The 9192-nt window shown below is 46.1% G+C and overlaps 1 non-coding gene across 1 annotated transcript; it reads left to right on the forward strand.

Annotated features, from left to right (window-relative positions):
• Positions 1-8488: 8488 nt before the first annotated feature.
• Positions 8489-8615, forward strand: LOC121288774. Its single transcript, XR_005945447.1, has one exon. It is a non-coding gene; the product is annotated as a U6atac minor spliceosomal RNA (small nuclear RNA).
• The last annotated feature ends 577 nt before the right edge of the window (positions 8616-9192 follow it).

Here is a 9192-nt window from a genome sequence, read left to right on the forward strand (position 1 = left end):
TGAAAGGCACGCTTACGAGCCTCACCGCTGCCGGGGTGGGGGTGGGAGGAGCACGGGCACTGAAGTGTGCGCATGCGCGGGTGAGCACGCACTGACAGCTCCCAGAAAGCACAGAGCTGCCTCAGGGAGGGGATGGATTTTAACATAAAAAACAAACTTTTTACATATGAGATAAACATGTCCATACATGTGACTCAGTCACATGAAAAGCGACAGGTGAAAAAGGATGTTAAAAAATTTTTTAAGCCAGCGTTGGAAACCTCAACCGCCTGTGCATGAGGTTTCGTTAAAAATGCAAAGTCCGCCCGGCCCATTCACCTGCCGGCCAACTGAATGGTTGAACAGGTAGTGAAAAATGTAACTTAATTAATTACTTAAGGGCTTTAGTAGGCCTCTTAATTGTCGGCAGGCGCGCTGCTTCCTCTTGCATAGGGCCACTGACTGAAAGATCGCGAGAGTGTGCGATGACGTTGGTATGTTCGCCTGACATCACCGTGCAGTATTTCACTCCCATTCGGGTTGGGCATGCGCCCACCCATAGGATGAAAAATTCTGCCCCATATTTCTAGCATCTGAAGTATTTTGCTCTCGCTTTCTTATCTGTTTGTTCACAGTACTTTTGCCACAAGAGGTTACATTTTACACTTAGGGTGGCTGTTTTTCCGTATCAGTATGGATACCCCTTATACTGCCATAGATTAGACCTCAGATGAGAACCTCAGAGGGCGACAGCATCAATAGCACCTTCAGGTTGCTCACAGACCTGTTGCTCTGCAGGATAGAGGGAACATAGGGGGAGAAACAGAGAGCCTACCAGCATGGTAGTGCAGTTCATAGGAGGCAATACCCATGAAACAGGGTCACAAAGGCAGATTTTCCTTGACATCTCTGAACACCAGTGTCTCAAGAGGCTCCAGATGTCATGTCAGGTGATGACAGACATCTGCAGCCTCCTTGAAGAAGACCCTCTTGTCTGTTGGCCACATGTTACCAGTGACTGTCAAAGTTACCACTGCCCTTAACTCTTTTGCATCCGGCTCCTTCCATGGCTGTGCTGTAGGTATGTCCAAATCCATAGACAGGCGACTGATAACTTATTTACGAGGGCTGGCAATTATGTCAACTTTGCCTGCTGTGGTTCCAGTCAGAATGAGAGGACACCCAACTTTGCAGCTCTGGCTAGCTTCCTGCAGGAACAGGGCACCATTAACTGCACACAGGTGGCAATTCATTGTGATCCTAAAAGAACCAGGAGTATTCACCAACCATCAGGGCTTCCACTCCATCAAGGGGTTGCTTCTGTGAAACCAGGAAAGGATATTTTTGCCAGTTCAATCATGACATACGGCAAACAGAAATAAATTAATCATCCTTGTGCATGCCCTTAGAATCTTCTCTGTGCCTTTGTGATCCTAGTACTGCCACAAAATACTTCACCAGGGCTGCAGCATGGATTGTGGAAGGCTGCTGACCTTCAGTTGAGGACAATCTTGAGCTGCTCTGGGCCAGAAAGGCCAGGCTTCAGACTGCTGCATCTCAGCTTGGACTTCAGCATGGACTGGCTGGCTGACAAGGGCACTAGTGAAGTGGCAGGGGTGGGAGTAGGATTAGTGTCATCTTGAAAGAGGACAATAGGTTCGCACTCCATGAAGCAAGTCACTCCCAGGACTGCGCCACAGCAACCCTACTGCTCTTTTGGAGAGAAGATTGATGGACTGCTGTAATGTCCTGTAAGGCCCTTTGAATTGTGGTATCCAGAGCCATGATGGCAACAGTCTGACTATGCAAGGTAGCATTACAATCAGTCATAAAAGCTGCTAGTGCTGCAATGGAAGCTGTGAGATTGACCATTGGACACTTGATCATGGTGGGTTTACTGGTTGGAGTGACGCCCATTCCATGCTGGAAAGACTGGGCTCCAAGATCTGCACAAAGCTCTGTGGCATGTTTTTGCTGAACTCCTCCATACTCCTTGGCACTCCAGGCTGCCAGTGCACCAAGCATTTGGTTAACCCACCAGCCTTATTGTGTAGCCTGGCCCATTGAAGTCCTCTGCAGCAGAACTAGGGTAACAACCTTGTTATCCAGCAAGCTGGCACATGCTCAAGCCTTCTACCCTGCCCTGGTCCCTGCACACTTCTGCTGGCTTCTCACCATGTGCCTATCCCTCCTCTATCCTAAATTCTAGAACAATCACAGTTGCAGTGTCTGAACTACTGGTTGTGAGGGTAAGGTTGAGTGACAGTGTCTCTTCATCTTCAATGACTTCTTCCTCTGACTGGGGAGGGTTCTGTTCTGGGGTATGTGAAATATAAAAGGTCAAATGTGTTGTTGTGAGGGAAGGGGAGAAAGTAAGTGCATGGTTACACCATCTGCAGCTTGTGAGTCAGAAGAGATTATGAGATGAGGAAGAAGTGGAATAAGAGGAGGGTTAGGTATGCAGATACCTTCATCATCAATCCTTCCAGTCCCAGCAGTGGCCATGGCCTCATTGATGCCCCTTCCCACGTTGGTCAGTAATACCTCCTCTATAGGGGTTAAAGCATGCAGGTAGATATGTTCTCCTCCTGTTCTTTTCTTTTACTGGCTGTTATGCACTATCTTCTCCTGCAAGAAAGAGAGAAGTGTGTCAGTGATTATGCTGAAATATGTTCAGGTGATGTGGGAGCCATAGTTTAATAGCTGCCAGTTGCCAGTATGTGTGAGCTAACTGTGATGCTTGTAACGGTGCTAAGTGTGTGAGGGTGAGGTAAAGCACATGAATTTTAGTTATGTGGATGTGTCTTGAGGTGCAGCCATTCAAAGGTGCACTCACTGACCTTGACAGCTCCTGTCAGATCATTAAACTTCTTTGTGTACTGTGAACTTGTGTTCTTGGAACAATGCTCCTAGCATTTTTCTACACTGCTGCTTCATCCTACTGCTTCCTGCACATTGAGGGATGAATGTATGTTTTGATCAACTTCAGCTTGGAACAACTTCACTCACCAACTGGCTACACAAACAGGAAGGGTCAAGAGGATGCGGAGAGCAATAAACAGGTTGGAGACACTATGGGACCTGCCGCAGGTGGGAAGGGAAAGTTTGGAGAGCCAGCCAAAAGTCCATTGACATTTGGTGGTACTGGAAAATCCCAGCCTATTTTGAGCTTATTTGTGCATATGAAGTACAGTATATCTTGTGGTGACACACACTTTGGAACTCAATGGCTTGCAATTCACTGCACAAATCTGAAGCATTAATATCTTTGTAATCCCCATGTTTTAAAACTTGCTCTAGCTTCATGCAATCTTTCATAATTTGCTTTGACGTGCTATTCTGCAAACTGTGAACATCAGAAAAAAAACAAACACAGAACTAATTTGATGCATTTGTGTGCATCTTTCTTTAGCTGATTACATTGCTGTGTCAATTAAGGACTACAAAATAAAAGTTCACTTTGAATTTTTCCTTGGGGTTCTGAATAGGCTCATTATCTGCTTCATATGTGAATTGCTCCCTCTTTCTCCTAATACAGACCCAGCCTGGTTCAAAGCATGTTGGTATCTCCAAATCCTCAGCAAATTCATGTACATCTACCAGTCTTTTTTCAAGCCTTTCATCACTCCTGCAATCTACAGGAAACTTCTTGGATTCTCTCAGTTGCATATGGCATCATGTATGTCAATGTTTTTTCACCTGAAGTTGCTAGTCTTATTGATCTCAAAAAGGATGTCATACTACACAACAAGAGAAACCACAAATGTGAAACTTTTTGCAAGAACTTGTTCACCTGCCCTTGAGGTATTGCTAGATGACCCTGTTAAGGTGGTGTCATCAGATTTCAATTAGTGCATCATAGATATCACTTAGCTGATAGTGAAGAGGTTTCAAGGCATTAATTTGACTTTCCCATCTTGTTTCACTAAACGGTTCCACTGTAAAATTAGGTGCATTAGATCTTCCCAATGATATGTTGAAGTTGAGAAATGCACATAAACACATTGGTCAACGAAAGCAGTTGCCTCCAAGTGAGTCGCCTCCAAGCAGTTGACTCCTTTCATTACATGCCCACCGGCTCCCACAGCTACCTTGACTACAGCTCCTCACACTCTGCTTCCTGTAAGGACTCCATCCCACCCTCCAAGTTCCTTACCTCCGTCACATCTGTTCCAATGGTGCCACCTTCCAAAACGACGCTTCTGACATGTGTTCCTTCTTCCTTAGCTAGGGTTACCCCCCACTGTGGTTGACAGGGCCCTCAACTGTGTCTGACCCATCTCCCGTGCCTCTGCACTCACACCGTCCCTTCCCTCCCAGAACCATGACAGGGTCCCCCTGTCCTCACTTTTCACCCCACCAGCCTCCGCATTCAAAGGATCATCCTCCGCCATTTCTGCCAACTCCAGCATGATGCCACCACCAAACACATTTCCCCTCACCCCCCCCCCCCCCCCCCCCCCCCCGATAGCATTCTGTATGGACCATTCCCTCCGGGACACCCTCGTCCACTCCTCCATCACCTCCAACACCTCCTCCCCTTCCCACAGCACCTTCCCATGCAATTGCAGAAGGTGTTCCTTTAACTCCTCCCTCCTCACCGTCCAAGGGCCCAAACACTCCTTTCAGGTGAAGCAGTGCTTCACTTGCACCTCCTTCAATTTGACCTACTGCATTCACTGCTCCTAATGTGGTCTCCTCTGCACTGGGGAGACCAAACGCAGACTTGGGGGGGTTGGGGGGTGGATGACTGCTTTGTGGAACACCTCCGGTCTGTCCAGACCTTCCTGTTGCTTGCCATTTCAACACACCACCCTGCTCTCATGCCCACATGTCCGTCCTTGGCCTGCTGCAATGTTCCAGTGAAGCCCAACCCAAACTGGAGGAACAGCACCTCATCTTCTGCTTAGGCACTTTACAGCCTTCTGGGCTTAACATTGAGTTCAACAACGTCAGACCATGAACTCTATCCTCTATCCTCACCCTTTTTAATCCCTTTTTTCTACATTCGTTTTTTTATTTTTTATCCACTTACTTTTATCTTTATTTTTATTCACTTAACCATGGTTTTATCCCCCTTTTTTACACCCTTCTATCCGATTTCCTGTCCTTTTGTCCCCACCACCACCCCCTCCCCACACCCCATCCCCAACAGGGCCATCTGTTACTCATTCCATGTTGTTCTTTCACAAAATGCCACCTTTGATCTGCTATTATCACATTCTGCTTTCTTACCTTTACGCCACTATCAGCACATTTTTTTTAGCCCTTAATACTACCATTAACACTCCCTTTGTCCTTTTGTTCATGACATCTTTGTCAATCTCCCCTTTGTCCACGCCTATCGCTGGCCTTCTATCCAGCTCCACCTGCTCCACCCCACCCCCCTTAAACAGTATAAACTTCATCACATTTCCACTTCTCTTCAGCTCTGATGAAGGGTCATAAGGACTCGAAACATTAGCTGTGTTTCTCTCTCCACAGATGCTGCCAGACCTGCTCAGTTTTTCCAGCATTTTCTGTTTATGTTTCATATTTTCAGCATCTGCGGTATTTTGCTTTTAGCTTTTGCCTCCAAATGATACTTGGCAGCATCATTAACAGCCATATTCAAAGAACGTGCAATGCATGGAATAATAACCAAGGCTCATGGGTTAACATGTCAAATTCTTTGTTGCACACCGTTTTCTCTTCCCTTCATATTGCTTCTGTTATCATAACCCTGTCCATGTAAGTTTTCCATAAGCAATAACATGTCTTCGAACTGGTGAAGAATAGTGTCCATCACACCAGCATCTGCTGTCTCCTTTACTGCTGTAGATCCCAAGAAATGTTTCTTTGTGCATACAGGCTGATAATTATTGGTGTCTGAAGCTGTGTCCACAGAGCGAATGATCATGGTCATTTGTTCAACATGGCTGATATGTGGTGTATAACCTAGAATGATTAAAAGGTAATTGGCAGATTGAGCAGAAGTTACGATTTTTTTTCTTTGAAGGTGTTGGATAAGAGCTGACTCAGTTCAATCTGCATATTTTTCCCAATGTCGTGTGCATGTGCCTCATTGCCTTTTATCTTACGAAGCTGCTCATCCATAAGAGGGTCAAATAAAGCTAGATATTCTACACATTTTGAGAAGTTCCCATTACCAGAAGTGTGCAGTTTTTCCTTTGTCTCCTGAGAGGTCAGATTTTGCATACCAAGAGCTCTCACTAAAGCAGTTAGTCATTGTAAGGTTTGCTGCCAACACTTTTCTTCTTGTTTAATGAGTCACACATTTTCTTCATCAGTTCATCTTGTTTCGCAATCATAGTTCAAGCTCCTTCCGCTTGTGAAAATTCTCCAAATGTTCACCGCTTCTCTATTGCGCTGCTGGAATTGCAGACATGTTTTCCAACCTTACAAATCTTTATCAGATAAACGAGGTGATGCAACACCAGTGAACAGTTTGCAACAGAAACAAAACACAAAGTCTTTTGACATGGAATAGTGTAGCCAATGAGGATGCACTTCCTCTCCATTGGCAAGTATCCTTTTTTAATGATTTATTGAGAATTTTCTTTTGATTATGATCTCTAGGGAAACTGAACCGCTGAACTTGTTCTGACCCGTGTTCCACCAAGACTTGTTGCACATGATCATCACGTTTGGGCTAAGTAGCAGTTCATCGTTCAAACTGGCCACACTAGTGGCAGGCCCACATCCTTTCAAATCTTGATGCTGGTGGACTTCTTCATTTGGTTTATCTTCTTCCACATTCAGACATTCCTCAAATTCCACTTCAACTTGTGAGACTGTAGGAAAAACTGGCATCTCAGCTTCAGTCTCAGGTTGATTCTTTGAGCTACAGCTGCCTTCATTGTGTTGACGTTGTGGACAAAGATACTTCAGAAAGGAACCTTCTTGCTTCACATGTTCTTCTTCCATTTCAGAATTCCGTTTACGATATCATGCCCCCAAAATCTTTCTCTATCTCTATCTGCCTTGATGTCATATGACTGTAAGTGCTCCTTGGATTTGGTCTGACTAGAGGAAGCTCATTAACACCTTCGTTGACTTTTCCTTATCCCAGTCTGTCAGGAAACCACTCTGCTTTTCCATTTCCCTGCCTGCTCTGCCTTTTATTAATTCTCATATCTCCAAAGGTTGCTACTTGATTTTGAGTGTTCTGCAGGGCAGAGAAGTGAGAGGTCCTCCCGCTGCAACCACTTAGAGTGAAGGTGGATGATTGGCTGAAGTGTGGCCATGAGCTGCTGAGTCCCTGATTCAGCCAAAACCAATGGCGCCACGGTTTTTTAAAAAGCATGAACACAAGTGGCGGCAGAGAATGGGTCATGGGAATTGCGGGAAAGGGGGCAATGCTGCAGATGATCACGGAATGATGAAGGCGGCTGCAAATCGGTTGAAGGGTGGCTGCAAGCAGTGGAGTCAAAGTGTCAAAACCAATGGTGCATCAAAGCACAAGTGGCGGTGGCAAAGAGAACAGATTTCATGGGATTACGGGAAAGGGCAGAACCGACTGAATTACGGAATTGTTACAGCTCTGAAGGAGGCCATTCAGCCCATCGTGTCTGCACTAGCTTTCCAAATGAGTGAATGGAGGGCCAGTGAGGTCATGTCGGGAAGGGACAAGGAAAGGGAAAGTCAATTGGATTGTCAGCAAGCACATGCTATAGGAAAGTGGTCAGGAGGCTGTCATTAATGAGCATGCGCAGGGCGGTGGGAGGGTGGAACTGGGAAAGAGCTGCTCACTGCTGTAACTGCCTACTTCAGAAAATTCCAGAAGGACAGGGAGGGAGGAACTGAGCTGAAACTACATAGTGCCCCACCCTCCAGGCACTCGTGGAAAGTTGCTCATCATAAAGTTTAAAGTTTCACACAATTCATTGTTTTGCTGAAGCTGTATTGTCACTGCTGGTGTACCATAGCCGTTGCCCCCCCCCCCCACCCACCCCACCCCTGCTGCCAAGTCTTGCCACCCTAGGCAACTGATTAGTTCACCTATTGGTTGCATTGGCCCTGCTCAGCCACCAAGACCTCCGGTAGATTGCCTGAAAGGGCTCACTCTCTCACATGTTCAGTTATTGCTCAAAGTTTCATAGGTCAGACTGACTTCTGAAAAAATTCCCACCACTTCTTGCAGCCACTGTTTGCCCTCCCTTAACAGTTGCAAGCTGCCTTTTAGTAGCACTCGCCACTAATATATCGGGCCCCTGCTGATGTATGCAGCTAAGGAACAAAGAATAATTTAACTTGCAGCCTGTAACGCATTGAATGAGCATAGGTTCATCATACACTGCTTTCAGGGGTTATCCAGTTTAAATCCCAACACATATGATGGCTCCATCTATTAAAAGCCAAAATATCATTTCTTTAATCTTTGTGTGGACATTTCTTGCTTTGGCTCAGAAGGCTAGCTGTAGGCTAATGGGGCTGTCCTAAGTAGAATAGAAGTTGACTGTGCAGTTTGTTTTATCGTGCATTGCACATTTTAGTATGATACTGTTAGCATATACCTGAAAGGAGAGAAGGTTAGCACTCCCCTTGAGAAGGATGGAAAGGGCCCTAGTGGCCTTACAACACACACATTGTTAAGGCATTGCCGTCTACTAGGTGCTGTCTAACCATGCTTTTAATCTCAGGCATCGGAGGCACTCAGGCCAAAGCCTCACTGTACATGGATGGATCCGCTGTCGGTGTGCAGATTGATGAACATCTGTGACCAGTTCGAACAGGCCTTGGGAGCCAAGGTAAATCGTGGCAAGAGTGAGGCCATGTTCTTTGGGAATTGGGCTGACTGTCCCTTCGTCCCTTTCACCATCAGGTCAGACTACCTGAAGGTGCTGGGGATATGGCTTGGAGGGACCAGAGCATGTATTAGAAACTGGAAGGAGTGAGTAGCTACGCTTAAAAATAACTGGGCATGTGGGAGCGACATTCCCTCTCCGTTGTGGGTCAGCCTGGTCATCAGGTGTGAGGCACTCTTGGTGTTGCTGTGCATGGTGCAGGTCTAGCCTATTCCTCACTCCTGTGCAATGGCGATCGCCCAAGCCGTTTTTTCTAGAGGTCAAAAATGGGACGTGTTCGCAGGGACGTGATGTACAAACCTCCAGATAAAGGGGGAAAAACATGTTCAACATCATCCTCATCCTGATGGCCACCTTTGTGTGTGGCTGCATCAAGTTATACGTACACCCTCAGTATGCAAACACC

The sequence above is a fragment of the Carcharodon carcharias genome, chromosome 15 (assembly GCF_017639515.1).
Source record: "Carcharodon carcharias isolate sCarCar2 chromosome 15, sCarCar2.pri, whole genome shotgun sequence".
Classification (NCBI taxonomy): domain Eukaryota; kingdom Metazoa; phylum Chordata; class Chondrichthyes; order Lamniformes; family Lamnidae; genus Carcharodon; species Carcharodon carcharias.